At 33.8% G+C, this 8,843-nt stretch overlaps 1 long non-coding RNA gene across 1 annotated transcript; it reads left to right on the top strand.

Moving 5' to 3' along the window:
* The first annotated feature begins 2,412 nt into the window (after window positions 1–2,412).
* LOC117315060 lies at window positions 2,413–8,501 on the top strand. The gene is made up of 4 exons (XR_004529673.1): window positions 2,413–2,612; window positions 5,789–5,905; window positions 6,437–6,514; window positions 6,945–8,501. It is a non-coding gene; the product is annotated as an uncharacterized LOC117315060 (long non-coding RNA).
* The last annotated feature ends 342 nt before the right edge of the window (window positions 8,502–8,843 follow it).

Raw genomic sequence — 8,843 nt, 5'->3', positions numbered from 1 at the left:
CATCCCAACACCTGAACCTCCTATAACACCTGATCATGAACCTCAAGCAGCGGATGCCATATCTTCAGAAACGACAGGGATGGCAAGAAAAAGACTCCACATTGAGCATTTGCTAGACAATGAAGTATTGAAATTGTTCTATATTTATATGACTACTAATTTTAAATTTTTCGTACCTGCTATTGATAGTGCACTTGAAAAGTTTGCAAATTGCAAAGAAAGCATTATAGTTTCAGATTAAAAGGCATGGTGGTCTGTTGGTAGGACAGTAGACTAGTTGTTGAGAGGTCTATTCAATCCCTGCATAGGCAGTGTTGTATCCTTGAACAAACTACTCTTACCCTACTTATCCCGATTGTCTTAGCTATAAATGAGTACATGGTAGGGCAGTGCAAAAAATGTTGATTTTTGGCTAGTGGTAAAAGGTCCAATACTCATGGATAGTAATTTGTAAACTGCTATGAATGAGAACTGCCTTGAGACAGCTATGTTATGGTAAAATTGAAATACTATATTATTAAATTTGATTTACCCTGAGCTCTGTCATAAGGAAACAATATAAAAATTTACATATGTCAATAGTAGCTGAATTGTATCAGTAACTGAATCATTATTTGACAAGAAATATCTTTAAAAAAGATAAACGGCATAGTTTTAATGGTGTTGGTTATAATGTAAAACTGCTGGTGAAATAAATTAACAAACTAATGGGTTTCAGCACGGATAACAAAATTATATCGGTTTGAATCATTTTTGGTGACAATAATACTGCATTTGAATCAGGAATATAATTTTATTAATATGTCATTTGGAAAGATACATCCACTTATTCAGCTTGCATTTAATCCTAACTTTGTTTCGTTTTTAACTGCATATCTGCATTTTGCATTTCCCTGTACATTGACCAATCACATACTTCATTTGACCAGTAACGCCACCTGTCGCGTCATATCCGGGGCAAAAAGAATATTATACGGCTATGCCGAAAAAACAAGTCACTGTTGTTTACGATTTGTAAAGTACTGTATAGTAAATACCCCCAAAATAAATGGTAATTTTCAGGTGTTCTTCCTATTAAAGGAAACAGATTTTATGCCATTTTTGTGAATTCTTACGATCAAGAACCAGTTTGAAGGTATATCTGAATAAAAGTTTGATGCATTTACTTGCAGGATTGCATAGACTATGACTCTATCATGAGAGTTCTAGGAACCTGTGGATGGGAAGAATTTTTGACCCTGGCGGATACTGTTCTCCCACTTATTGACGACGTCAAAACATCTCTTTGTGTCAATTTTGACATGCAGTTGCTTTTTGACGTGGACAGAAGGTATAACTTGAACACAAACAAATTAACCTAGATTTGAGTATGCTTTCATAACTTCTTAAGTTCTTAAAGAGAAATATTAACATTTGGTATGGTGGTAATTTAGAATGTTGTGTTTTTATCTAAGTGCAAATAATAGAGTATGGGGTTATTATTAATAGTGATTGAAAAAAAACAAGGAGATGGATACTTTTAATTGAAGTGCTTTCTGTTTTTCAGGTACAAAGACTGTGTTCCTTCTACTGTAGGAAACAGGGTATGCCTGACCACTAGAGCAGATGGAAACTGTCTGTTTAATTCATTTTCGTTGGCTCTATATGGGGATCAGGCCCATGCATCATATTTGAGGCTCTGTTCAATTATAAACATGAAGGACAGATTAGTAGAATATTCTAAATATGTAAGTATGTCATGTTGTGTCAGATTAAAATTTTAGATAATTGAATTATTCAGATCTGAGCGTTGTGGATGAATTAATTGAGACACTGTAATACATCTATGAAATTATATTCTTTTTCTTTTATTGCATGTATGTAATAGTTTATCTTGACATGGAGTCACGTTTAATTGTTTGAACAGATCTTTGAAGAATTTGGAGACAGCTTTATCAATTGGATTGTGGCCATTCAGGGTCCAGACTATGTGATCTCCACAGATAATTGTGAGGATGTTAGTTTCATTGAGTTGGTGTGCCGGGAGGAAATCCTTACCACCCTGAAAAATCCGTATATGGATTGTTGTAAGTTGATTTCTTCTGGAAATGCTTTTTAGCTCATCTCTTCGAAGAATAATGAGAGCTAATGTTGTCACCCCGGCATTGTCCTTTGCATTAGTTCCAATATTAACATTATGGTGTAACTAACCTCTTTTTTTTCCTGAGGAAGATATTTTTACTGCATATTTTTCATTATAAAGTCATTGATATCCATGTACTTTGATTACTTATACTTATAGCAAGTTATGTTTAATATGAGAATCTATTGACAATTTCTCTTTCTTAATGAAATGACACTATGCTGTGAATACTTACAATGAAAGAACCTTTTTGTGTTAAAATTCATTTCACATATTAATTTATGGTTGATTTTGTTGCATCTTTATCTGTCTCAGCGATTTTCCACATTCACATGTTGTGTGAGCTAATTAGCAGACCAGTGGAAAGCCATTTCAAATTGAGGAATAGGGCACACATGCCGTTAGGGGAGATGATGTTTCCTCCTTTGGGGAAGGTGAAATTTGCTCCTCCCATTCACATCGTTTGGGTTCCAGTGAAGCCAAACAGCAAGTAAGAGAATTCATATTGTTAGTAAAACACAATTTCCCAGTTATACATATTACCAAAACGAAATTTACTACTTGTTCATCCTTTGTTCACCAGGACACAACAAAATAGATATTTTTATTAAAAAGATAAAAAGACTTTTCTGTTGATACTATATTTGTGGACATCCTGACCTTGACCGTGACCTTTGACCTACATTTAAATACCTAATTCAGACTTTCAATCCACTCTCCCAGCTATGTTGTCTTCTGACATCTCTTGTTAAAAGTAAAGGAAGAAACTATGAAATTACGGGGGGGGGGGGGGGGGGGGGGGGGGGGATGATGAACATACATCTTAGTCAATGTATAAGTATAGACCCACTTTAGATTAACATCATGTATATCATTTCTATGCAGAACATCCAGTTCTATTGGGATTGTTTTTGCATGAGACATGGGTTATGGCTGTATATAACTTTAATCACATTAGCCTCATTTACTTAATTCAAAATCTTGTTGAATTGTGAAGTCCGTATGAGAAATTGGTTACTAAAGACAGCCATGGTGTTTTATGAACCAGATGTATAAGAGTCCTCAACATTATCATTACAGGTATGCATCCTTGACCCATGTAGTGCCTGCTGTCACACCCATTGGTGTATTCGGAACATCCTTGGAGGAGTGTGCATTTGAGGGGTGGTGTTGTTGCACATTTATGTGCAGTGCCAATCCTGACATCACACCCATGTGGATTGAATGCAGCAAATGTGGTCAATGGGTGCATGATATTTGCATGAAACTTGATGCATCACAAATTAAGGAAGAAGATGTATTCCTTTGTGGATGTGACAGCATTGAAGATGGGATGGTGAAACTTAAAAGGTAAGATTCTAGTAAGTGGTTTACTGTATGTATGTGTAAAATTCATAATATATCCCCAGGTACTTTTGCTTCACTTTTTCTCTCTCTTTTTTTTTAACTTTTTTTCTTTATATCATTATTACTTATTGTCGTCATTGTATTGAAAACTACAAGGGATTTTTTTTATCAAAATTCATAACTGACCTGCGTGCAAAAGGTGAGTGCAAAGTTTTATTATTGAATCAGACAGCACAAAAACTAGATGGAGTCATTCAATTTGTCAAAATTTCAAGACTGTCCCATTTTGTTCAAATTTGATTTGCATTGACATTACATCCAAGAAATATGCCTTCAGTAGCTGCTGGAAAATGGCTTTTAATTGGTCAAAATGTTAATTTCTGATATTGTCGTTCTGTAAAATCTTTGTATTTGAATTTGCTCGGCTTACTACCCTTATGCCTTCAGCAGCTGCTGGAAAATGGCTTTTTATTGGTCAGTGGCTGCTTGAAAATGGCTTTTGATTGGTCAATGGATGCTGGATGATGGTTTTGATTGGCCAAAATGTGAATTTCTGTGATATAGTCTTTCTGTGAAATCTGTGTACTTGAAGTTGCTCGGCTTACTTACTTTGAATATAATAGATATTTAAGCATCTGTATGCATGTGATATATATATTCATCTTGATTGATTTTCACAGCACTGAATGGTATATCAACCTCTCAGTCAAGTCTTGTAAAAGACTTGTAAATGTTAAGGTATTTTGGTGCAACAAATGTTTAAAAAATGTTTTACTAACTCAAATGCTCCCATGTTTCTTTCGAATGAAGTTACTTTTTTGCATGGTTTGTAATGTTAAAACTCATTGGTAGCATAGAAGAACAATCTTCTTACATGTTAAGTTACACAATGTGTATCAACAGCAGTATGCAGTAAGTGTACCTATCTATACGCCATGTACTGTCATATTTTCCCAATTATCCAACTGTTAGAGATTTTTGTTATTTGCATAACAGCTTTTCTGCTAGTTTCTGACAAGGTAATAAGGGTCTCTTTTCATAGCATTGGGTTTGTCAAGAGATCTGCTCCCACCATTTCATAATATCTCTTTTTAATTTGTTTTACTAATTTTTTGTGCAAAAGATATTTATTTATTATGTAAAATTGTTGCAGTCTTAGGTGTAAAGCACTGAAAACCAAATGCACCTTAGACTGGCAAATATGTTACATACTAGGCAGTTTTATGTTTATATCTTACCTGAAACAATTGATATTGGGCAATTTTCAATGTCTGTTTGGTATGTACACTTAAGGACATTTTGAATGCATTATACTTTGAATGCTTTTTACCAGTGCATGTACGATCAATGTATTGCATTTGTTTTAAATATAGACAAGTGCATTTTGGTTTCATTTGAATGTTATTAGATAGTGCAGATGACTTCCCACACAGTCCAAAGGTACATTAGAATTTGAGCATTAGCATGAAATTGTGACAAAATTATGACCATGTATTTCAAGGATAACATAATATGTGAGTCAATAAAATTACAGAAGTCAAACAAAGTACCCGGTATGAAAAAGTCAGATTTCAATACTGCAAGCTTCTAACATGTTTTCAGGGAAGATATATTACAGCACTATCAAAGAAATACTGTGCTCGTAAATTTTTGGAATAATGCAAGAAGATCGATTTGCATGGCAACAATGAAACATTCTCTTTGATCCTCAACCTGAATCTTGACGTTTATGTTTTACAATTAATCACAAACCTTTTAGCTATTCTTAAAGAAGTGGAGGGGGGATAATATGTAACCGACATTTAATATCCATTCACTTTTATAAAGAATATTTATGTTATTACAAGTCGTTCGTCTGCCTGATGTAAACTGATATATCTGGATTCTTTATTGTTCCAGATTTTTGTGTAAGGATATTTCTTTGGTGGGTTGGGAGTGGTGGTGTTAGAGCTATATAAGGTTTAAGTTGAATTAATAATTCTTCATAATTTTCTTCTGTGCCCTGAATGATATGGAGATTTGCATATTCAGAATGTGTTTTAAACTATATTTTGTTATTGCATGAAAAGATGTTATATTTATCTCTATTATTATTCTTTTGCCATTTTGTTTGTGCTTTTATTGTTCTGTATTATATGTAACTTTTTAAATTATACATACCTTAATGCCTTAACGCTTAAGGAAAAGAAAAATTCAACCATCATTTATTTAAAAATTCAAATGTACAAACAATTGTCGATTTGTTTAATGCTGAACCTATATAATGAAGTCAATATCATAAAATACAATCTATTTACTGAGCTGTTATTCTCATTGCAGGATGTGCTAGCAGATGATTCAAAATCAATGCGAAAGTACATTTATCATAATTCGGGGTTTAGACAACTACGAAGGACCATGCAGATTACAAGATTTGGGTCATTTCAAGAAGATTTGGTAAGTACTGTATAAACAATAATTGTTACGGCCTTTTCTATTTCATATGAATTTTCCACTTGGTCCATAGTTGTGCATGGTCAATTTTGAGGCTGATCCAAAAATGAAAAAGAAGAGTCGACAGGCAGCTATATTGAACTTTTGCCGGATGAAGTTTGTGTTATTGCTATATCTTGGAAAGTACTGGACAGATCTTTCTCAAAATTTCTGTTTGGTTCCCCTTGGTCCCTTGCTCTGTATTAAATATCAAAATATAATGAAAAACTAAATTTTAATAGTTTAACTTTGTTGACACTTTCTCTCAAAAACAAATGGGTCTTTCTCAAATGTCACATGAAGGTTCCTCTTATTTTCAAATTTAAAACTAAAAACTTAACTTAAGAAAAATCAGTCTTCCCTAGACTAGAGCTAATACAGATCATTCAATTGTGGTCACCTAGATCTCACTGTGATCTTTTGGATTGTTTGCATTTTTTTTTTCAATTTTCTGCCGCAAAGTCACTTTAACATGTTTTTCGTATCATTTTACAGATTCAAGATCTTGTTTTGGAATTGTCTCGTACAGTAAAAGTATCACATGAGGACATTCTGAATATTTTCTTGCCAGAGGTAAAATTTCATTACTTCGAGATGGTTATGATAACTATTATGATATGATGAATCCAATTGGAAAAAGGGAATAGGGAAAATTAAGACCCAAACGAATCTGCAGAATAAGCCAAACACTGTATTTTTAAGGAGCCCCTCTTTTGATAAAAAAATACCGATTCCCAAATCCATGAAATCTGGTATAGTGATGTAGCCTGATTCAACATTTTCTCCATATTATTCTTAACCCATACCAGTGGTAAATAGCTTTTGCCTGGCCATTTGATTTTCTTCATTTTTTTTTATTGATAAGTAATATATCAAGCTTGAGTTTTTTCCTTAGCAAATAACCATTTTGTTAAGAGATTTTTATACTTTACAAAGGATAGATTATGGATATGCAAAGCTACTAAATGCAATAATTAAGCATTGGTGTGTTACTTTTTTCCAGGTTCTTTTGAGGGTCATTCAGAAGCAAGAGGGATTGAACAGGCTTTTACCTGAATTCATCTTAATGGGAAAGTACCAGCAATCACTTCAACAACAGAATTTAGATATTGTATTGTAATTTGATCTGTTCTGCTTATTTATTTTATGAGGATCACAAACAGTCCTAGATGCTCTCCTCAACACAAAAGCAATACAGTTTGTATAAGACGTAATTACATCACATGCTCTTTCACTCGCCCATACACTCAATAACATAAAGAAAAGAAGAGGAAAGGATATGAAAAGTGAGGGGGTTTCAGAGGATGAGATTAGAACCTGATGATTGATTTTCCCTTTCCCATGACCATCAATGTATAAAGGATTTGAAGCTAAATAGAAAAGCTTTGTTAGTGTATTGACTTTTGAACTGTGGACATGCCAGTAAAGTGCCCATGTAGCAAAGTGTGTAAATAGAAAAGCTTTGTTAGTGTATTGACTTTTGAACTGTGGACATGCCAGTAAAGTGCCCATGTAGCAAAGTGTGTAAATAGTAAAGCTTTGCTAGTGTATTGACTTTTGAACTGTGGACATGCCAGTAAAGTGCCCATGTAGCAAAGTGTGTAAATAGAAAAGCTTTGTTAGTGTATTGACTTTTGAACTGTGGACATGCCAGTAAAGTGCCCATGTAGCAAAGTGTGTAAATAGAAAAGCTTTGTTAGTGTATTGACTTTTGAACTGTGGACATGCCAGTAAAGTGCCCATGTAGCAAAGTGTGTAAATAGAAAAGCTTTGTTAGTGTATTGACTTTTGAACTGTGGACATGCCAGTAAAGTGCCCATGTAGCAAAGTGTGTAAATAGAAAAGCTTTGCTAGTGTATTGACTTTTGAACTGTGGACATGCCAGTAAAGTGCCCATGTAGCAAAGTGTGTAAATAGTAAAGCTTTGCTAGTGTATTGACTTTTGAACTGTGGACATGCCAGTAAAGTGCCCATGTAGCAAAGTGTGTAAATAGAAAAGCTTTGTTAGTGTATTGACTTTTGAACTGTGGACATGCCAGTAAAGTGCCCATGTAGCAAAGTGTGTAAGTAGAAAAGCTTTGCTAGTGTATTGACATTTGAACTGTGGACATGCCAGTAAAGTGCCCATGTAGCAAAGTGTGTAAATAGAAAAGCTTTGTTAGTGTATTGACTTTTGAACTGTGGACATGCCAGTAAAGTGCCCATGTAGCAAAGTGTGTAAATAGTAAAGCTTTGCTAGTGTATTGACTTTTGAACTGTGGACATGCCAGTAAAGTGCCCATGTAGCAAAGTGTGTAAATAGAAAAGCTTTGTTAGTGTATTGACTTTTGAACTGTGGACATGCCAGTAAAGTGCCCATGTAGCAAAGTGTGTAAATAGAAAAGCTTTGTTAGTGTATTGACTTTTGAACTGTGGACATGCCAGTAAAGTGCCCATGTAGCAAAGTGTGTAAATAGAAATGTAGTCAATCTTTAATCCAAGTTATATCAAAAGGTATACAGTATACTACTAAATACTATCCATAGATTGTACACATACCATTTAATACTTTTTCAAAACACAATGACTTCTCGTTATATGAATTAAGTTTTCAAAGGATTGTTTGTTGAGAACTTGACATGAATAAAAAAAAACTATTGGAATTTACAAATGAATAAATAATGGACAGTTCTATTATATTGTTTGTTGTTTCTTTTTGTTTATTGTTTTAAAAGTCCTATCCGTAGGTGATTATGAAATTACATTGTCAAACAATATTATTTATTGCATTATGATATCACGATAACACAATGCATTAGCTATTACACCAAGTATAATAAGGAACACTTTCCAGAAAAGGAAAAAACCGAAATTTTTGCTGTTAAGTCTCTTTATAAATTCAATGGATCAGTGTCAAATTTTG

This window comes from Pecten maximus, chromosome 17, assembly GCF_902652985.1.
Source record: "Pecten maximus chromosome 17, xPecMax1.1, whole genome shotgun sequence".
NCBI lineage: Eukaryota > Metazoa > Mollusca > Bivalvia > Pectinida > Pectinidae > Pecten > Pecten maximus.
The sequence above is the reverse complement of the archived record's forward strand: the minus strand, read 5'-3'. Positions and strand labels throughout refer to the sequence as shown.